Here is a 24,534-nt window from a genome sequence, read left to right as displayed (position 1 = left end):
TCTGAGAAAAGCAATTTAAATGGTGATGATTAAATGTCATTGCTGGCAGTTGTTCAGAAATAATTCTACACTTCTGCTTCTCAGAGAGTAGCACTGTTCTAGAGAGATTAGATACTAGTGTAAGAATTATTTTGGTTAAACTAGAGATGTAAATTCTAACTAACACACTGGCCAGTGTCTTTATTTAAGTCTGTGTATACTTGTATTATGGATTTTCAAATAATCATCAAATAAACTTGCAATATTGATTTCTTGTGGAGCAATAATATATTCTATTAATGAAATTTTTAGTGCCATTAACATTATATATCAATAAAAGTGGTTCTTGATGCAAATTTACTCATTCATATACAATTTGACCATTTCTTAAGCCTTCAGATGAGATTTTTGAGAAATAAAAATTGATAATTTTTTATTACTGTTGAAGTATCCTTGGCATCAGCCTAAGTTTATAGTACCAACTCCTGAAAGGCATTTAGTTTAGTTTTTACTGTCAGTATTTTACAGAAAATATAATGCTTATTTCAACAAACACATAATAAGTGTTTTCCCTACAAAATGTATATTTCGGTCAATAGAACTCATTGAACATTGGATGGATTAAAACCCAATTTAAAAAACTTGTTAACGTCACCAAAATTCTCTTAGAAAAATTTTTTTATTTAAAACTTTAACTATGAACACAGCTCTAATAACATAGGACTTCGTTAATATATGGCCAATAATCCTGTTGCCTTAAGGCTCCATTCTTTCCCCAAAATAATTCTGCTTAGCTGTCTATCAAATGAACTTGCATTGTCATTACCAAAAATGGTAGACTAGGAAACTTCAAAACTTTATCTCTCCACTAAGCAATGATTAAATTGTCAAAAACTGTCAGAATTCACCTTCTGTGGAGCTCTGGTATTTATTCAAAAAGTTACAACAAATAGAGGATGCTTAATGAGGAAGGACTCTTTTACTTTGGCAAGAGAGTAGACAAATATATCAATGAAACATAATAGAGAATCCACGCAAATAATGTCAACTGATCTTTGACAAAGATGTGAAGGCAATTCAATAGAACAAAGATAGTCTTCATAACTAATAGTGCCGGAACAACTGGACAACTGCATGGAAAAAGTGAATCTAGATATAAACATTACACTTTTCACATCAATTAAAGTGGATCATAGACATAAATGTAAAATACAAAACTATAAAACTTCTAAAAGATAATGTAGAAAATCTTTATAACCATGGATTTTGCAATGTGTGTTTAGAAACAACACCAAAAGCAAATCCATGTAAGAAAGTTAATAAGTTGCACTACATTAAATTAAAACACACCTGCTGTGTGAAAGACACTGTTAAGAGAATGAAAAGACAAGCCACGGACTTGGAGAAAATAATTGCAAAATATGTATCTAATAAAGAATTTGTACCCAAAATATACAAAGAACTCCTGAAATTTAACATCAAGAAAATGAACAGACCAAATTAAGAAAGAAAAAAAGGCAAACGATCTGACAGACACAATACCAAAGATTTATAGATAGCAAATAGGATATGTAAAGATGCTTAACATCATATGTCATTAGGGAACTGCAAACTAAAACAATTACGAGATACTTCTACCTACCTAATAGAATGGCTAAAAATTAAACAACAACAACAAAAAACACACAAAGTTACGATAGCCCCAAATTAAAAGCAATCAAGACTCCTCAATAAGGACAGATAAACACAGATAAATAATCTGTGGTACAGCTATAGAATGCAATACTATTTAATGATTAAATAAATAAGACTTCAAGCCATAAAAATACATAGGAGGAATATTAAGTGCATATCGCTAAATAAAATAAATTATTCTGAAAAGGTTACATATTATATGATTTCATTGACATGACATTCTGGAAAAGGCAAACTATAGAGGCAGTAAAAAGACGAATTGCCAAAGGTTAAGTGTGGGAAGGTGGGGGAAAGTAGAAAAAGAGGAATAGCAGAAGCACGGAGGTCATTTAAAGTGGTGATTTATATATAATAAAACAATAATTTTGGATATATGACATTGCACATTTGTCAAAATTCACAGAACTATACATTTACAAAGAGTGAAACCCCATATAAACTATGAAAATTGGTCAATAATAATGTATCAATATGGGTTCATCATTGTATCAATATTGGTTCATCAATCATAATAAATAAACTACATTTATGCTAAATGTTAAAAATAGGGGAAACTGAGTGGGGAAGAGAGGGAATATATCAGAATAGTGTGTATTACCCGATCATTTTTTCTGTAATTCTAAAACTGCTCTAAAAAATAAAGTTTATTAATTAAATGTCAATAAAACACAAAAGAAGACAGTAATGGGGAAATTGAGGAACAAAAAAGATGTGATATATAGAAATATATAGCAAAATAAAAGAAATAATTCTTTATTTGTAATTACTTTAAATATAAGTAGATTAAATTCTCTGATTAAACAGATTTGACTTTTAAAAATGATACAACTATATGGTGTCTATGAGACTCTCTTTAAATCCAAGGACACAAAAAGATTGAAAGTGAAAGAATAGAAAAAGATATTACATAAATAGTGATGAAAAGAGAGCTCGGGTGGCTATACTAATATTAAGCAAAATATACCTTAAACAAACAATGGATCAAAGAAGAAGTCACAGAATATTTTAGTGATTAAAACATATTTACATATGTATACATATACATATTTTTTTTCCCTAGAGATGTTAGTCAACTATGGATAAAGAAAGAGAAAATATCATGTTCACATAATTATAGCATGACATGCACATTCCTCAAATATAAGATTTAGAAAAACAAGGTATAATTTTTAGTATTCTGAAAAATAATCTGAAAACTTAATGGTTAAAATGGGGATTACTGTGGGTTGGGGTAGAAAACTCAGGATGAAGGACAATTTTTGAGATATGCAAATAAATATGAGACCAGTGAAAAAGAACCATAATGCTATCCAAAGAATTAAAAGAATAGGAAGGAGCTATATAAATACCTCAGGAGTAAAACACGTAGAAGGCAAGTAGGCATGAAATTAATAATTATTTTTAAATGCTAACACATTGAATTCATTTTAAAACTTGCCTTTAATAAGAAAAGTAGGCAAGAGCATTTTGCACAATTAGGTAATAATGGAGATTTGTAAAATATCTATTAATAAATGTAGCAAAGTGAATATTTTTTAAATGAGCATTAAAAACCATTAGGTTTAGATAAAGTTATTTTAATACGATGAGGAAATTATCTCACTTTTTGACAAAAAGAATTTATTTTGAAACGGCAGAGTAAGGTATAACAAGGAATGCAATTAGGAAAAGTACAGGCAGTTCAGTTCTTTCATCAAATGAACTGGGCTATTCTGCAAATTATTTCTATTCACATTAGTACAACAAAGATTTTTAAAATAAACTGAAATAAAGTGGCAAAAGATAATGATCACCATCGGTGACTAGAATTTATGAATTAGAGTTGAAAGAGATCAATTGTCCTGTCACTCTGTCACACTAAACAGGTCCTCTTACTTCTGCCCAGTCCTCTTTCTAGGGTGCTGCATAGAACTACCATTTTCAATAGACAGAGCTCCTGCATGTCATGGATCTCCCCTGAGACATCTGGATTTACAAATAAGGACACAGTATATCCCTGCAGCAGCCAGAGAATTGTTTTATTTTATTTTTTTTAAATCCTCTATTCAAACCCTATGAAGGTTTCTCTTAGAATAAAATATACTGTCCCAATTATGACTCATTTCAAGCTACCTCTTTAGCACTTTCTCCCAATCATCCCTCCCCTGACCCCTATACATAAAATGCAATCCAGCCATCGGCATTTCCTTGCTGCTCTTGAAGCATGCTAAACATGTTACCTGCTTAGCACACTCAAGGTTACTATTCCTTCTGCCTGATGCACCATTCTCCCAGATATTCACACTGACCCTTCAATTCACTTATGTCTCTGATCAAAAGTCACTTCTTCAGAGAGATTTTCTCTAGCCAGGCTATCTAAACAGCACTCAAACCTACTGTGCTTCATTTTTCTTGTAAAAATAATCACTATAGGGGTTGGCTCCATAGTGTAGTGGTTAGCACGTCTGCTTTACATGCAGAAGGTCCTGGGTTCGCACCCCAGGTGGAGCCGCGGACCATACCCTTGGTGCACCGGGTTCCCTGAGTTCACTGGGGGTGCCAGTACCCTGAGCATGTGAGAGGAGACACCCCATCTTCAGAGATACCCTACGGCAACATCCATAGGTCAGGGGTGCAAGTGGAGGGGTAGCGAATTAAAGAGGGGGAAAATTTTTTCACTATATCTTTTTTCTTAATATAGGTGTTTATTGCTATAAACTTTCCTCTTAGAACTACTCTGCAGTATCCTATAAATTTGATATGTTCTGATTCCATTTTTGTTTCAAGATATTTTTGTTTTCTCTTTTGATTTCTTCTTTGACACATTGGTTGTCCAGTAACATGATGTTTAATCTCCACATATTTGTAAATTTTCTAGCTTTCCTCCTGTTATCAATGCTGGTTTCATATTATTGCTGTCTGAAAAGATACTTGGTATGATTTCAATGTTCTTAAATTTATAAGACTTTATGTGACCCATCTTATGATCTATCTTGGAGAATGTTCCATGTTTATTCTGCTGCTGTTGGATAAAATGTTCTGTACATATCTGCTAATTTTATTGGTCTAAAGTTTAGTTCAAGTCCAATATTTCATTTGTGATTTTCTTTTGGTCTGGAAAATTTATTCATTTGCAAGTGCAGTATTAAAGTCCCCACTATTATTGCATGATCGTATATTTCTTCCTTTAGATTTGTTAGTATTTACTTCTTATATTTAGAGGCTCTAATGTTCTTTGTATATATAATTATATCTTTGTGATGAATTGACCTCTTTATTATTATATAATGTTCATCTTTATCTCCTATTACTGTATTTGGCTTAACATCTATTTCATCTGATATAAGTATAGCTACCCCTGTTCTCTTTTGGTTTGCACTTGCATAGAATATCTTTTTCCATCCCTTCATTTTGAGCCAACTAAAGTGAGTTATTTGTAGGCTGCATATATTTTTTTATCCATCTAGCTACTCTATGCCTTTTGATTGAGGAGTTGAATTCATTTATAGTTAGAATAATTATTGATATGTGAGACTTTACTAATTCCATATCATCAATTGTTTTCTGGCTGTTTTGTAGTTCTTTTGTTTATTTCTTCCTCTCCTGCAGCCTTCCTTTGTGTATTGATGATTTTCCCTATTGGCAGGCTTTAATTCCCTTCTCTATGTTTTATGGATCTACTGTAGTTTTCGCTTTGTGATTAGGCTTACATTAAACATCTTGTAACAGTCTATTTTATGCTATAAAAAGTTACCTTTGATCTCATACAAAAACTCTATCCTTTTAATCCCCGATATTTTGTTTTTGATGACACAATTTACATTTTTTATATTATGTATTGAGTTGGAGGGAGGGAGTAGGGAGGAACTTTGGCAATTGATGTCTTATATTTGCTCAGCCAAAGAGGTCCAGGCTGGCTGCCAGTTTATTTCCTGGCTCCTGTGGGACTGGGCACAGAAGGAAAGGAGAGTGACGGTAAATGCAGTAGAGAGGAACTCAGTGACTGGCATCAGTAAACTCAAATACTTGTAGGGTACAAAGTGGCAAAATTTGCAGAGGTATGGAATAGCTATGGTGGCTTTTGGCTTTGTCAGTGGTGAAATCTGTTGTCTGTAGAGCATGTCTCTGAATTGCCATCACTCCTACTATGTATCTGGTAATTATAGTTCCTGCTTCTTTGCCCTAGCTGGCTCTATATGTCTCATCTTTGCTGGACAAGACCTTTGCACAGTGCCTCAAAAAGCTGGATAAAGGTGGTTGCTCATCCACTCTTCCTTTCCTGGCAAGAGGAACTCTTTCTAACTGGAAAGTTCCATCTTAGTGCTAAACAATGAATGACCTCTTTGGGAATGGGATGATGCAGACAAAAAATCTGTCTTCCTTTTCTTCTTGTGCAATTATTCTTGGGCTTTTTGTTTCACTGTGTTCCAAGGTAAATTCAGGAAGTCTCCCAGAGATGTTTTTGTTCATAGATAGTTGTCTAATCATTGATCTTTGTGAGGAGACATGGAGGCTGAATTGTCCCATGTCACCATTTTGATCTTCTCAAATCTTCTGACCCTCTCTTTGTCATATGCATTTGGTAAAATTCCACAACTCGACCTGTACTATGCCTTTGTTCTAACAGCTGAATGGTGCTAGAGTAAAATATGTAACCATCCTGAATGAATTCTAAATTTATAATGTGAGTTCCTTAATGTTGATGGGGAATTAGATCACAACTTCTTAGCTGATTCAATCTCCATACTCATTTTTTTCTTTTCTCCTCAATTTCCATATGTCTTCTGATACAGTCACTCATAGCTAAAGAACATGCCTTCTGTTAGGAAAAGGTAAACAATCAGAAGATAATTTCCACAAGTACCTAAGATCACATCTACCTATTAGCATGTATATTCATATATTTATAATTTTTCTTGTTTCTTACATCCATTGAAATTCTTGTCTTCTACTTTCATTCCCTCTCTGTCCTCTCCAAGAATTTTGGTCTAGTAATCTTTGAGAGCCTCTTACAAAATCAGTTTCCCCACTTTATTGAATCATTGACCTCATTTATCATTCATAGCAGCTGAAACATATTAACCATAATGTATTTAAAATACACTCTCTCGACCCCTTAGCAAGAAATTTCTTTTCTAAATATAAAGTAAACTAAAATGTGATGTTACATTTAAGCAATAATTGGTGAGAAAGAAATTTCGAAGGTATTATTTAAAGAGATAGTAAAATTCCTACAGAGTCAAGGGAGTTGAACTAGAGGGACTCTATTTAAGGCTGTTGCCAAGATCCTATTTTTAGCTCTCGGTTCATTGCCACCTCAGAAATATGTATTACAATAATAATAGTAAACAAATTGTATTTTTATTATGAGTGTAAGTCTAATAAAAAAAAATGCTTCCCAAATAACAAGAAATTTACCTTCTCTACTAATATTTCCTAAAAGTTCACTATCAAATTCATCTTTTCTTCTTTAATTACATTGATTTTCTTTTGTTCTATTGTCAAAGGATTTCCAATCCTGGGTAATAGTTTGCGGCTGAAAGCTTTCTCTAGCATATGATATAACAGAAAAAGAAACATAAAACCACTAGGTTAGCATTCAAATATCTATCATTTTTAATGTGAGTAAATAAAAGAGGATTTTCTCTATCTGTTTAATTCCTGCATGAAACAAAGCCTCAATGGATTAGCTTTCCAGAGCAAGTTCATTCTTTTGTGTATCATTTAATCCATACGTAGTATTAATGACTAATAGATATCTGGTAGTATCTATAAAAAACATAATTTTCTCCTATGAGTAGCACTCAATATTCAGAGATTTTAAGGGATTTTTGAAAATAGGTATAATAAATTTTATTAAAAAGTCAGAATTAATCAATTTTTTCATAATGCCCTTATGCAAATTGTAAAGATTTTTTCCTTTCCAGCTTAATGGTCACTGACCATTGGAATTCCAAATATAAGACATTTATTTAAATATAACTTACTACTAGACAAGATATCTAGTAAGCTCCACAGTGAGGAATTAAATAGATAAAAAAATAAAATCTAAGAAAAGAGAATATGTGGCATCAAAAATGGCTCAGTAGGATACAAATAAGTAAAACATGAGGATGAAATGAATTGGAACTGAACCTATTTGCATTAGGGATTGAACATGATGTGCTCAGTAGGAAAGTTTAAAACACTTCACTGAACAATAGAAAAATAAGTTGAATATTTTAGCAATGTCTCAAAATTCCCCAAATGAGCTTTTGTTGTATAGCCAATTTCAGCCATTTTCTTTCAAAAAGTAATGGTTTCTTAATACATCTTTAAAAAAATGCAGTCAAAAGTTCCAAAATAAATGAAATTTCTCTGCGAACAACAACTTCCTTTTGATGGTTTCTAAGGGTTTTTGTTTGATGTAGTGGTGTTGCTAGTTTTAGCTTCCCTTGCTCTTATCAGTCTATTCCTTTCAAAATGACTTCAAATGGGGAATTTATGTGGAACAAGTTAATGATTCTTGAAGATCTGTTTCCTGCTCCTTATCAAGCTTAATTAATTGCATGATAAGAAGACACTGCTTTTTGCTATTTGTTTGATTATTTCAGCTAACAATCTTTATATCTGTCTATTAGTTTGCTAGGTTGCCATAACAAAATGCCACAAACGGAGGTTTAAACAGCAGAAATTTATTTCCCCACAGTTCTGGAGCCTAGACGTTCAAGATCAATGTGTCAGCAGGGTTGATTTTTCCTTAGTGTTCTCTCCTTGGCTTGCAGATGTCTCCCTCACTGTTAACACGTGTGGCCTTTTCTCTGTGGGTATGAATCCCTGATGTCTCTTTTTATAAGTAAGCCAGTCAAGTTGTATTAGGGCCTGCTCATATGACCTCCATTAACCTTAATTACCTCTTTAAAGGCCCTATCTTCAAATTCTGAGGTATTGAGAATAGGGTTTTCAAACATGAATTTTTGGAGGACACAATTTAGCCATCATCTAGAATGAATCTGCCATACCATGTAAATTTTTAATTGAGAGAAATACAGGAGTTATCCTAGAAGATAATTGAGACCACTATTTACATTATTCTATAAAGTTCAGCATGAGACTCAGCATGAGTAGATTTCAATACTTTATGATTGTGACTAAAATTTTGACCTTAAAAAAATCAAAAATAGTCTCTTAGTAAATTTAACTTTGAAGCATTTTGTAGAGAGGTGGGACAAAGAAGTTACCTCTTATGAGACAATAATAGATTATCAGTGCAGATAAAGAACACCATGAAACTAACAATAATGGAACTTTGCCTCTTCAATTAAAAATCTAAACTGAATTTTGTTGAGTGAATAAATGAGTGAATGAAAATGGGATTTAAGTGTATACCATTGAGATATTTAGTTTATTTTAAAATGCTGATGTCTTTCAATAATCTGTATAAGAGAATGAAATAAAATATTTTTCAAAGTGATTACAATGCACTTGCAGATAATTTTAGATTTATTTTACATAAGCAAAGGAATAATCATTAAACTGACTATGTCATTAAGAAGCTTCTAGGATTTAGCCTTTCATATAAACCTCACTTCTGCCACGATCCTCACTTTACTGTTTTCAAAATTCAAGATACTGCTCTAGGCAATGTGCTTTCTTCTCAGCCTAGGGTTAATCTCAACCAATTAGAGGCTCATGTTATTGCCTTCTTGTTTTATCTCAACTCAGTTCAAGCAACATCATTAGTTTGAAGTATTTCCATGCTTTATACCACAAGGTAGAACTAACTATTCCATCCCTCTTCCCTCTACTGTATTTGGTATAAACTTTGTATATAAATGTGACCTCTGGCATTTTAATTATGATGTGTCTTGGTGTGGGCTTCTTTATGTTCCTCTTTCTTGAGACTCTCTGAGCTTCTCGGGGTTGTATGTCTATTTCCTTCACCAGGTGAGGGAAGTTTTCCATTATTATTTCTTCAAATAGCTTTTCATCTTCTTGTTCTCTCTCTCCTCCTTCAGGTATCCCTATTACATGGATATTGTTACATTTAATTTTATCCCAAAGACTCCTTAAATTATTATCATTATTATATTCTTGGCTTCTTCTTTTTCTTTTTTCATTCTGATTGGGTGTCTTTGGCCTCCCCATCCTCTTTATTGGTGGTTTGAGCCTCTTCTTCATCCATTCTATTAATTCATTCTAAAATACTCTTCATCTCAGATAATGTATTCTTCATTTCTGACTAGTTCCCTTTTATAATTTCCATTTCCATTTTTATGGGTTTTTTATCCCTTTGTTAAAGTTCCCACTGAATTCATCTACACTTTCCCTGTGTTCACTGAGCATCTTTATAAATAGGTTTTTGAACTCTGCATCTGTTAGATTGCTTGACTCTATCATTCCTGGATCTCTGTTCTGTTTTCTCATATTGTTTCTGCTTCTTTGCCTTCCCATTTTGGCTGCTTTTCTGTGTCTGTTTCTATGTACTTAGCAAAGATCCTAAGTCTCTTGGTCTTATTATCGTAGTTTTACATAGTAGGTGTCCTGTGGCACAGTCCTGAGAGGAATTCAGCAGCAGGCCAATTTTAGCCCCAGCCTGTGTCCCTCCAGGGCCACCTGGTAAGACTCAGCAAGCAATCCGCATATGCTGTGCTTTTAGTTTCCTCAAGAAGCCATGCCAGAAACTGAGGTCAGCTGCCATCAATGTGAGTCTTGGAGCTTGCTTACGAAGGACACAACAGGCTGTCTGCATTTACATCTTTATCTATGTTCATAACATAGATATAAATTCACAAATTAATTTTTTTGCACACTTATCCATATTTTCACCCCAGCCTGTATCAGCAGTAAGGTTGCTATTTTTATCTTCAACAGCCTGATTTAATTTTTCTCAAAAACTTCAGAGCTCAAATGGAAAAAGGTTTTATTACTCTACTGAAAAGAACTAACTTATCCAAGACTGATTCTTCACAAGCTGGCCTCTGAAAAAGTCCTTTAAACCAGCTAATGCTGAGAGTTTAAGACACTCAAATCAATTTATGGTAGAAACCTGAAATGGCAGTTTAGTTGGATTGGTGCTCTCCCTACAAAGAATACAGAGGTAACAGACCTGGACTATGTACTGAGATCCTGCCATATTGTACATCATCTGCAACTCTCATGTTTGACCCTACCCTCTTTATTTTGTCAGCTGGTGAGTGCTGAGGTGATGACATAAGGTTGTAGCCAAAGTTCTTTCACATCATATTGCTGGGACCAGAAGTTTGGACCCTAGACCTTGATTACTCCATGTGAGGGGCTTCTACCCTCTCAATCATGCAACTTAAAAGCCCCCCGAGCCTAAAGACTGAGGTTTTTCTTCCAGAGCCTAAGTTTGGCTCTGCTAGATCCATGTATGCAATTCAAATATAATAGGAAATAGAGGTTCACAAACATCAAAAGTTCTTGGGCTAGTACTCAAATTTTTGTAAGGTATGTGGTTAATGTCTTTCTCCAGAGAAGATGAAAAGTAGTGCTTCTTCATCTTTAACCTCAAGTCTTCTCCCAAGCCTAGCACCATAGAACATTTTTCCTCTACCTAAATACAAAAATAAAAACCTATATATTTTACAATAGTTTATTAGCTGAACATCTGCAAGTCGCTTTTGCAAAGAGTGAGAAAAATAATTGATTTGAACCAAATTTGCTGTCATAAAAGTACCAGAGAGATGTAAAATGCATTTTCTTATTTTTATCACATTTAAAAGAAAAGAATTCAAAACTCTTTTAATCATAAGTGACTTAAAAATAAATTTAAAGTGATTTCATAAGAAAAATATACTATTTTGTTAATGTAAATGGTGTGTAGAGTATACTAAAATTCAGAGAGACGTACATGCTTTTATTTTTCCTAAAAAAAAAAAAAAAAATCTATAGTAGCTATACCAAAAATAAACAGATGATGACCATGACTATTTCTAGCATATAGAAGGCTAACAATATTTTGGTAATGTTAGGGAAGATTGTTGAGAAGATATGACCCAGAATGACCTGAGAGCTAAATCCTGGCAATTGCAGTCTTCTCACACCCTCCCCTGTACTTGGAATGTGCACTCAACTCTCCTTCCTTGTGCTAGAAGCTACCCAAGGACACTGACTTGAGATAGTAATGTGGTGACAAGATTATCTGGACTAGGTACATCTAAACCTAGTCAAGTATCCCTGTGTATGTGATCGAATCCAGTTAGGGCCTCATTATAAACTTTTAAGATTTGGAGGATGGGTGTAGAAAAATGGCCTTGCGAATGCCTAAGACAAGCATGATAAGTAAACTTCTTTGCTTATTAAACTTGTCACCTACCAATCTGGTGGACTGCCATTTTTTTCAGTCTCTCCCTGACCTCTGTATATGGGAGATAGTTTCAGATTACACCCAGGAACCTCCTAATGAGGGAAGAGGTTTTGACTCAACAGATTAGTCCTCAATTGTATATATGTATCACAAAAACAAATACTGCTACTATATTTTAATAAGTTCTATGAGCTAAAAAATAAATTGCAAAGAAAAATAATTTTAAACGTATTTTGATATGGTAGTTGGCAAAAAATGGGAAAGGAGGAAGAAATAGCAAAATAATGAAATGAATACCTACACAGGAAACCACACACATGTAAATGAATATTTCATTAAAAATGGATTCAACAAGGCATAAAAATAAACACAGAATTCTGAATTAAAAAATGTAGTTTGGGAAAACAAAAGTTTCTCATTTCCAGTATAAAAAAACAAGAACGAGAGAAAAAAATCTCAATATATATGTATGTGTGTGCACATTTGTGTGTAGGCTTCCTAGTCTGCTTCCCGGGGATAGAGATTTTTACGTAGAGAGCTATAGCAGCTCCTTGGAGCTGCATAGTTAGCCCCCATGTCCAAAGTACCAGTTCATTTTTTGTATTGTCCCTTAGAATGGCTTGTATCTGTAAGTGGTTAAAACTCCAGTTTTAATTTATTCTCTTGTCTCTCCCTGATCCTTTTACTCTTTTGGCATATACTCCCAGCAGTTCTCCCGTCCCTGTTTGTAGATGGCAGTCTCTCATTCAAGGGCATCCCAGTGGATACAATATTCTTTTCTTTTTTTCTGTTATAAGATTTGAGCCACTGGTCTTCATGGCTGTGTGCTCTGATAGTCCATTGGTTCTGGAGTTGGAGAGAGACAGGGGCAAGGTAAGCAACAACACATTAACATCTGGCCCCTCAAACACTATTTTTTTTCAAGGTACCATATCAAATTCCTCATTCTAGCTCCATGCACCACTTGGGGCTTCCAAGCGATCTGTGGGTAGTCTGCAGCTGCTACAGTAGTTCAGGCAACAAGAAATTAGAATTTCACAGAAATACACTGGGCCACTTGCTAGCACTGCCCAGTTGGTCGATGAGGTTCAACCTGTGGCCTTAAGGGAGGTAACCATACTGCCATTTTTGGAGGAGACTGTAGAATAAAGTAGTCAATGTGAAACCCTCACTCACCAGACACTTAGGTACCAGTGAAAAGGTGAGGTTATGGATATGTGCTTAGGTGGTGGAAACTCGGGATGGTTTCAGGTGGTGAGTTCCACAATTTAGGATGGAAAGTGATGGCAAACCATGAAGCAAACAGTACACCATTGCAGTGGTCAAAGTACAAGCTCACCAGCAGACAGTGCTACCTTCCCTGGCTACCTCTGCCTTTTGGGAAATCCAATTAGTAAGCCAAGAGCAGTCTAATAGCATCATCTGGAGCCAAAGCACCCTGTTCACTGTGCCAATTGCTTTAACCATATCACTTTGGGTGAGTTATGGTGATGAGGCCAGATGAAGATCAAGAGAAGGAAATCAAAAAAATTGTAGAGTTTTGTTATACTCGCACTTCCTTGAGGAAGAGCACAGTATGCTACATGGGGCCACTGAGGGGAATCACTAAGGTCAGTCAGAAGGCAGAGAGAACAACTGTGGGCAAGCACCTTTGTGTAATTTCCATGGGAAGGACAGGTGAGGCAGGACATGTAGGCTTTATATTGGCTAACTTGAATAAATTAGTGGATGGACTCTGGAGTATAAGGAGTATTCCTGGTTGTCTATTGGCCTTGGGGAAATTAGGATGGGTGTATAGTGGCCCTGAATGTGAGTGCTCAACAAGGGGCCTGGCTGGAAGTATAAACTTAATGGGCTACACAAGAAAATAAGCAGTACATAGCTGTGTGTGTGTGTGTGTGTGTGTGTGTGTGTGTGTGTGTGTGTTTGTATTAAACCACTAGAATTTATTTTCCTTCTTTGATAGGAACTAGATATTGGGAGTGTCGGAATATTATTGTTGTATGGTTTACTCTTTATAATGGGCTCTTTGTTCTCTTTGAAAGTTAAGAAATATGTGCTAAAGAGACTTCTGCTACTGTATTAAGATGGAATAACAGAAAACTGTAATACAAATATAATGTTTTTAGAAAACTTTACAAAAATTAACTCAAAATATATCATTGATCTAAATGTAAAATACAGAACTGTAAAACTCCTAGAAGATAGCTTAAGAGAAAACCTAGATGACTTTTTAGATTTAACGAAGGCATGATCAATGAAGAAATAATAGATAAGATGGGCTTCATTAAAATTAAAACTTCTGCTTTATGAAAGACAATGTCAAGGGAATGAGAAAAGAAGTCAGGCCTAATTTACAGCTGCCATCCATTATTTTATTGCATACCTTGTTTCTCAGGTCTTTATTTTACTATATCTTGTATCTCTCCTTTATTTAATTGGTATATACCTTTGATTATTTGGATGGAAAATAAAACCTTTATTCGGGGTGCACAATTGATTAATAGTCTTGCTAGATGTAGAATTAGATTCAAAATAATTTTCTCTATGCATTTTAAATTCTGATTCAATGGATGATGCTTGACTTTACAGAAAGATCTAATGCCTGTCCTTAAGTGGTTATGTTCTATGCAGTCACTGTGGACACAGAATTGGCAAATATGGAAAAGTTGTAAACTGAGGAAATACAGGGTAAGTTGTGAACCTCTAGTCACATAATTTTCAGCAACAATCAATACACAAAATTTTCAAACATGTTATTGTTTAATGACAGCTTATTTGGAATTTCTTGTTCATTCATTAACAATGAACTTAGGGCCAACAACATTATAACTTATGCCTGAGCAAAGCCTACTTAACACATGTTTTTCTCCATAAGGCACATCACAGTCTTCTTGCATTTACACTAAATCACACTTCAGCACTATCTTAAAGGTTACTTTAAACAGGGAAATCACCAACTAAAAGCACGAAAATGGAAAAAGTATGGCACTAAATGCACGGTGAAAAGGACATTTGTTTACAATATGAGAGACCAAACAAGAAGACAGAGCATTGCCTAGACTGGCTTGAAATGGGAACATGCACTTAGGGCAATTCAAATCATTCGCTGTTCTGTGCATCCCCACAAATGCTCGTGAAAGCACCATGAATAGTGATTTGGGGGTTATAAATAAATTTTACTGAATAGGAAAATTTGAAAAATTGGAGTCCGTGAATAATTAAGATTGATTGTACGTGCTATTCCTGGAAGTTTTTAAAACATTATTTTAATCTATAATATTCTTAACGTTTATGAAATTCATGTTCAAGAAAAGCCTTCCGTCAAACTCCCAAAAGAAATTTAAATGCAGAGAGAGGAAACTAAAGCAGAGTGCAAACTATTAAAGTGCAAGCTAAACAATATCAACACAAGTGAATGTGTTTACCTTCCCTCCACTCTGATCTCTTGAAAAATCTACCAACAGGCCAGTCAGAAAACAACCCAGCCCCACAACGTTCCTATACATCTTATTCTAGTGGTGTACAATTTTCAACTGAATTTTTAACATGTTTATATTTAAAGGATCACGATGGAAAAATTAAGTTTTAGTATTTCACAAAAACCAAGACAAGAGCTAGTAGCTCTTATTAATGAATTTGCTTCCAGACAAGATCAGAAGAATGTCATTACCTTTGACCACATGTTTTTCATAGATTCCTCTACTATGCCCAAGGGTTTGTTATATTTTTAATGAATTGATTCTTACAATGAATATTAATAAACAAACCTTAACTCAAATAAGACCGAAATTCACAAACTGGTTCAGTATGTATATATCCAGTTTTTAAAGAGATGAATAATGGAGTTTGAATTTGATTTTTATGCATTGCGTACATGTTTGATCAAAGCTTTCGTAATTTACACAAGTAAAACTTCAAAAGAATACCATATTTAAAATGTTATTCAATGTGTGAAATTAAACTCATAATTTTTATGTGAACATTTCTAGTACATGAAGGCAAATGATCCAAACATAAATATATCAGCTGGCTATTAAAAAGTTTTCAGTTAAGAAATGATTTCTAAAAAGTTTTTGTGTAAAACAGGTATTTGTGAACAATATTTCTATTTAGAGAAAAAGTATCTGAGCAATGCTGATTTAGATGACGGTTCTAAGACACAACTTTATTTTTCTCAAATATACATTAATGTATATATACTCAGTGTGTACCACTTTTATTTCTCACAATTCCCAGTTTTCTCTGCTACCCACAATAGGCCATGTGCACGTGCACGCGCGCACACACACACACACACACACACACACTATACCAATTTGTTTTCCTGTTTGGCTTTTGTAGACAAATGTCTCTCTGCTAAACAGAAAATAAAACCTTAAGTTTTTTACCTACCACCCCACCCTCACTTACTTACTCTCCCTCACTCCCCACACTCCTTTCCTCAGGGAAGTAATCACAGTCCCCAATTCAAGAGTAAGTCTAAGACCAACACGGTAATCTTCTTCCCATTACCAAGGATAAGTTTGGGCATGGGCATGTAAATCAGGCCGATGGAATAAAACAGAAATTTGCCTGGAGAGCTAGCTGGAAATATTTCATTAAGCCTAAACAGGTATAACTTTTGCTATTAGAAGTTTTCTTGTTTGCATATGATGTCTGGAGCTGTGGCAGCCATCCTGCAATCAAGAAGTAAACCATCCAAACAGGGTCAAAGCTGACACTGTGAGGATGACAGCATAAAAAGAGAAGAATATCCAGTGTTTCTGATTGTATAGTTTAACTGCTACATTAACCAATTCCTGAATCACCCTTCCTAGAAACTTCTTATGGTGTAAATGAATAAATATTCCTGTTCATATAATGCCAATTAAATTTATTAATGCCAAACATAACCTAAGCTGATAATATTCATTATGTTTCAGACACTTTTCAAAAGATAACTTATTCATTTCTTTCTCCAACCCTACGTATTTAGAACCATTATCAATATTTTACTGACAGGACTTTGAGGCCCAATTTAAATGATTTTTTTACATCACACAAAAAATAAATAATTGTAACTAGATTTAATCTTAACTTTCTTTGGCATCAAATTGTACTCTTTTACCTATGTAATAGGAATTCCTAGGTGGAATCGTTTGGTTCCATGAGATGACTAAGACAAAGGCACTGTTCTAACATCAGTGTATAAACTTAAAAGTTATAGGAGAAAGAAAAGAAATCAGTCAGTTGTATTTCCAGAGACCACAATATGTTTAAAATGCAGACATGTCGGCTGTGCAGTGTGTTCTTGGTTACCTAGCCACTTTTCTATGAATAGTTTGATCCTTATATTATTGCCTCCTTCCCAAGCAGTTCTGTAAGAAATGTTATAAATAATATTCTCTAAATTCAAGCAGTACATAAGTCCTAATACACTAAAAATTAAGTCTGGTGCAAAAAAAAAAATGCCAGTAAGCTGAAAATTAATTCAATAATGAACGTTACTCACTGTTGAAGGCATTTAAGACAATATATTCAAACAAAGAAAGATATAGACTCACTCTTGGGAAACCATACATAAAAGAGTTTCCCACTGCAAGCCTCAAATTTATTTCATCGTTTTGCCCAATAATTCTCTCCCCTGAAAACTGATTTTTAGACCTTGTTAATCTTTTTTCCTTTATGATAATTTATTATTCAATTAGTAGAGGTTTACCTTCAAAAAATAAAAGGAAATTTGGATAAGAATGAAACCTAATTTCCAGAGATAATCACTGTTAACATTTTAGAGTGCATGACTTTAGACTCTTTTCTATGGGAGTATGTATCAATATGTATATAGATGCAGATATACACAGATGTTTATTCCGGGAACATGCACTTAGGGCAATTCAAATCATTCGCTGTTCTGTGCATCCCCACAAATGCTCGTGAAAGCACCATGAATAGTGATTTGGGGGTTATAAATAAATTTTACTGAATAGGAAAATTTGAAAAATTGGAGTCCGTGAATAATTAAGATTGATTGTACGTGCTATTCCTGGAAGTTTTTAAAACATTATTTTAATCTATAATATTCTTAACGTTTATGAAATTCATGTTCAAGAAAAGCCTTCCATCAAACTCCCAAAAGAAATTTAAATGCAGAGAGAGGAAACTAAAGCAGAGTGCAAACTATTAAAGTGCAAGCTAAACAATATCAACACAAGTGAATGTGTTTACCTTCCCTCCACTCTGATCTCTTGAAAAATCTACCAACAGGCCAGTCAGAAAACAACCTAGTCCCACAACGTTCCTATACATCTTATTCTAGTGGTGTACAATTTTCAACTGAATTTTTAACATGTTTATATTTAAAGGATCACGATGGAAAAATTAAGTTTTAATATTTCACAAAAACCAAGACAAGAGCTAGTAGCTCTTATTAATGAATTTGCTTCCAGACAAGATCAGAAGAATGTCATTACCTTTGACCACATATTTTTCATAGATTCCTCTATATGCCCAAGGGTTTGTTATATTTTTAATGAATTGATTCTTACAATGAATATTAATAAACAAACCTTAACTCAGATAAGACCGAAATTCACAAACTTGTTCAGTATGTATATATCCAGTTTTTAAAGAGATGAATAATGGAGTTTGAATTTTAGTTTTATGCATTGCGTACATGTTTGATCAAAGCTTTCGTAATTTACACAAGTAAAACTTCAAAAGAATACCATATTTAAAATGTTATTCAATGTGTGAAATTAAACTCATAATTTTTATGTGAACATTTCTAGTACATGAAGGCAAATGATCCAAACATAAATATATCAGCTGGCTATTAAAAAGTTTTCAGTTAAGAAATGATTTCTAAAAAGTTTTTGTGTAAAACAGGTATTTGTGAACAATATTTCTATTTAGAGAAAAAGTATCTGAGCAATGCTGATTTAGATGACGGTTCTAAGACACAACTTTATTTTTCTCAAATATACATTAATGTATATATACTCAGTGTGTACCACTTTTATTTCTCACAATTCCCAGTTTTCTCTGCTACCCACAATAGGCCATGTGCACGTGCACGCGCGCACACACACACACACACACACACTATACCAATTTGTTTTCCTGTTTGGCTTTTGTAGACAAATGTCTCTCTGCTAAACAGAAAATAAAACCTTAAGTTTTTTACCTACCACCCCACCCTCACTTACTTACTCTCCCTCACTCCCCACACTCCTTTCCTCAGGGAAGTAATCACAGTCCCCAATTCAAGAGTAAGTCTAAGACCAACACGGTAATCTTCTTCCCATTACCAAGGATAAGTTTGGGCATGGGCATGTAAATCAGGCCGATGGAATAAAACAGAAATTTGCCTGGAGAGCTAGCTGGAAATATTTCATCAAGCCTAAACAGGTATAACTTTTGCTATTAGAAGTTTTCTTGTTTGCATATGATGTCTGGAGCTGTGGCAGCCATCCTGCAATCAAGAAGTAAACCATCCAAACAGGGTCAAAGCTGACACTGTGAGGATGACAGCATAAAAAGAGAAGAATATCCAGTGTTTCTGATTGTATAGTTTAACTGCTACATTAACCAATTCCTGAATCACCCTTCCTAGAAACTTCTTATGGTGTAAATGAATAAATATTCCTGTTCATATAATGCCAATTAAATTTATTAATGCCAAACATAACCTAAGCTGATAATATTCATTATGTTTCAGACACTTTTCAAAAGATAACTTATTCATTTCTTTCTCCAACCCTACATATTTAGAACCATTATCAATATTTTACTGACAGGACTTTGAGGCCCAATTTAAATGATTTTTTTACATCACACAAAAAATAAATAATTGTAACTAGATTTAATCTTAACTTTCTTTGGCATCAAATTGTACTCTTTTACCTATGTAATAGGAATTCCTAGGTGAAATCAGCTGTTTCCTTGAGATGACTAAGACAAAGGCACTGTTCTAACATCAGTGTATAAACTTAAAAGTTATAGGAGAAAGAAAAGAAATCAGTCAGTTGTATTTCCAGAGACCACAATATGTTTAAAATGCAGACATATCGGCTGTGCAGTGTGTTCTTGGTTACCTAGCCACTTTTCTATGAATAGTTTGATCCTTATATTATTGCCTCCTTCCCAAGTAGTTCCGTAAGAAATGTTATAAATAATATTCTCTAAATTCAAGCAGTACATAAGTCCTAATACACTAAAAATTAAGTCTGGTGCAAAAAAAAAAAAATGCCAGTAAGCTGAAAATTAATTCAATAATGAACGTTACTCACTGTTGAAGGCATTTAAGACAATATATTCAAACAAAGAAAGATATAGACTCACTCTTGGGAAACCATACATAAAAGAGTTTCCCACTGCAAGCCTCAAATTTATTTCATCGTTTTGCCCAATAATTCTCTCCCCTGAAAACTGATTTTTAGACCTTGTTAATCTTTTTTCCTTTATGATAATTTATTATTCAATTAGTAGAGGTTTACCTTCAAAAAATAAAAGGAAATTTGGATAAGAATGAAACCTAATATCCAGAGATAATCACTGTTAACATTTTAGAGTGCATGACTTTAGACTCTTTTCTATGGGAGTATGTATCAATATGTATATAGATGCAGATATACACAGATGTTTATTCCTTATAAACAGTGTCATAGGTTTCCCACTTAAAATATACTATAAAATTCTTTAGCATAAAAAATAGTTTTACAGACTCATTTGTAAGAGCTGAACATTCCATCATATCATTGTTTAGGTTGTTTACCCTTATAACTAATGTTAAAATATTTATTTATATATTTTTATATATATATTCCCCTTTTTCAACAATACTGTTATATCCTACATTGTACCTTAGTCTAAATTTCTACAGACTATTGACGAATTGAAGGAACTATGTATTTAAAATTGCCATTCAAAATCAGTGTATCAATATTAACTCAACCAATAGTATAAAAGGAAGACATCCGGAAATGCTGTGCAGGTTGCAGACCCACCGGCCATTTATGAGCGAAGTTTGGATTTATTTGTATTCTACATTTTTTGGTTCTGTTACATAATCTTTCCTTTTAATGTTGAGAAACTGTTTTTGGACTTCTTGCTTTTGATCTGTTAATGAAAAGATTTTGCGGGAGGAGTAGTAATTGCTAAGAGCATCTCTGGGCTCAAAAAATTTAGAGGCAGAGAGGAAATTTCATTCTCCAAATAAGTGTACTATGTAGCTGTGCATTCCAGGGGTCCATGAGAAGAGACTTTAAAGGGGAAACTATGAAAGTTGACTTCTCTCATTTGTCTTTAAGCCAGTCTAATCAGCTTTCATGCCAAATGTTTATTTTTACGGTAACACTAGAAAAGAATATTAAAAATGTTGCTAATTTGAAAAGGATTGGGGCTAAAATCCTGCAAATACTTGTACCTCTGATCTAAGCTTATCCTATCTCTTAATTGTTTCTGTCATACTAATATGCGTGTGTGTGTGTGTGTGTGTGTGTGTGTGTGTGTGTGTGTGTGTATGTACATATACAGGCACACACATATATTTTACATCTAAAGCCAGACAGATTCCTATCTTCATTGTTAATTGGAAAAGTAATGGAGCTCCTGACTTATTTCTATGAAAAGACAATGGGATGGGAGTATTCTATATCTGATAGTATTCAATTAAATTCCATTTGGAACCAGATATCTGTTAAATATAGCAATGAATATTTACCTGCTTCATCATGAGATCCAACAAATATCCTTTCCTATATCATAGTGAGGAGATGCTATGGGGAATTTTGTTATTAATTACCAACTATGCAATGAGCATGGGCATGTGATAGGGATTATCATGTGAACTTTCAAGCAGAGCACAAACACCACTTGTCACTCTAAGTTCAATAAGTCATTGTATTCTTTTTTTTTTTCCAGGAGAAACATCAATTAAATGATACTCCTACATAGATAACCTTTATACACAAACTAACAGGCACTTAAGTACCATATATAATTCATAAATTCTATAATACAGAGAAAAAAGGGAAGATACCTCAAAAAGTCTCTCAGGTGGATTTGGATTTCTGGAATCACTTAAGATACATTTTATATTGTATTTTATCACATTTCAATAGGTTGTGCACAAATATGTCATTTACTTTTTAGGGCCATCACATTACCCAATTCTAAAGGAGTAATAATGTAGTAGTGTAATTGAATGGCAAGGGATAGCCATTAACATGAGGTCAGTGTACCCTTTGAATTGTGCTAAAATGGCTGATTGCTGTATATTTTTCTATGTTCTCTTAATCAAACCACTGATATTGGGTCAAACAAACAAAAATAAAATCCCATGATCTTCATACTTTTCTTGTTTCTGAGGTAGGCCTTGGAATCAAAGGCAAATGACTATGAGAAAGGTACCACATCTTCTTTTCTCATATCTAAAAAGTTAAACATTTACATTAAGGACTCATGTTAAACTGCGTAATTTTATTTTAGCATGGTTGGGTATAAAAAATTTTGGATCAACTTTATCTGCTCTCTTTTTATTTTTATGTCTATTATACTTGAGAACCATCAGAAACAAAATCCTAGCTTATTGAAAGTTTCTTCTCTACATAATAAGCAAAGATATGAAGCATTTATTTCCATGAGGTAAAGTAGATAAAAGCAACAAATTAAGAGTGAGCAGGAATCCAGTGGTGGCAAAAAAAAAAAAAAAAAAGGAGAGGATAAAGTAAACCAATGGATTTTTAATTGTGCAAACTATTTGAAGTCACTAAAATGATGTTCTCTCTCTGACCAATCTGTTGATTTGGTGTGTTAATACAAGACAGATCTCAATTTTATGCATCGAGGCTAAACGCGATCATATTTAAAATCCTTCAGCCTTTAGCAAAGAAGTCCTTTACTTGCTAAATGAGTGGAATGGCATTAAACACTTATAAGTGGAAGGAGGCCATTCGGCAGTCATAGATGACTATTTTAACAGGGAATAAAGAATGCTAAAAAGTGAATTAAGCATAAGACCAGCTAAAAGTAATGTATTCAGTTTAAAGAAATGTATACCTATTTATTCAAGGGCCATAGACCAGTTGACATCTTTGAAAAATTTTCAAGTATAAGCAGAATAATGTTGCAACTCTGATTAGTTGTCTAATCTTAACTATAGGCAATATTCTAACTAGCTATCTCGACATGAGCAAATGTAGTGTTATTTCATTAATCAACGGCATTCTTTTTGCATGAAAGAACAGAGAAATCTCTATGCTGTGTGAATACTACGAAGTTAATACTAATTAAAATAAATGTATGGATGATTATATGTTCAATACTTATTATTACAATTAATGTGGCAATTATATTGTGAGAGTGCATTGATAAGGAAAAGATAGAAGCTCTAAGTGTGCTGGGGATTAGGAATGTAAAAAATACCATAAGAAAAAGCTGATGGGGGAAAAAATTGATTAGAGTCATATTTGAGGACATTCTCAAAAAGAGTAATTGCTAAATTTTTCCTATAAGAAACCCTGAGATTTACTAAATATCAATTTATAATGCAAAAGATAGTAAATAATTCTTGTAGCAAAATTGAGGCCCAATATATCTGAAGAAAAGGAATATGAAAGAAAATAGTGTGTATCAATTATACATTATGTCATCTATTAGGCACTCGGTTAGGTATTTTAATTGTATCTAATCTTAGAAAGATAAAAATATCATGAGTGAGTAATTAATATTCTACAGAATAATTTTCCAGTTTCTATTCTAAAAGTATTATTTTAATGATCAGATTTAGAATATACAGAACCACTGAAAACAGAATTGATTTCTTCACATATGTCTAGTTATAATTATACCATACTGTGATTAAATTATTGTAATGTTGAAGATAGAGTTTCTGCTTCTCTTTAATGTAATATGGCATCTGACTTGATGTTTTTCATTTATCATGTCAAAATATTCCACTAAAATAGATACAAAATATAAAACAAAGAGAAAAAGTAAGAAAAGAAGAAGAAAATTAACAACTTTGAAACTAAAAGAAAATCTGAAAAACTGAGAGGCATCACCTTGAATTTTCAGCTGAATTAACTAGATTGAATAAAAGCTACTAAAAAGTCATCTCATGAGATAAAGATCATATATGGGACCATGAAAAGATAATACTCTATCCTTTGGCTTAGAGTTCCTGATCCTCTATCAACTAGAAAGATAAGCAGAGTCAGAATTTATTAAGATAATGGAAGATGTGAAGGTAGAGAAAAACACAGCAATAGGTTTAAAGGACACATAACATCAGATCTAATTTCTTAACAATTTTTTAAGAATAAAATGCAATATTGTGAACAATAGGCACTGTGCTGTGCATAACTATAATGTGCATCTTTGACCAACACCTCACCATTTCCCCCTAACTGTAGTAACCACCGCTCTACTCTGTGCTTCTGTGAGTTTGATTATTTTGGATTCCTCATATAAATGAGATTGTAGTATTCGTTCTTCTGTGTCTGGCTTGTTTACATTAACATATCCTCCGGGTTGATCCATGTTGTTGCAAATGGCAGGATTCATTCCTTTATATGTCTGAAGAATATAAT

The sequence above is a fragment of the Pteropus vampyrus genome, unplaced genomic scaffold (assembly GCF_000151845.1).
Source record: "Pteropus vampyrus isolate Shadow unplaced genomic scaffold, Pvam_2.0 Scaffold20, whole genome shotgun sequence".
NCBI lineage: Eukaryota > Metazoa > Chordata > Mammalia > Chiroptera > Pteropodidae > Pteropus > Pteropus vampyrus.
Note: the sequence above shows the minus strand (reverse complement) of the source record.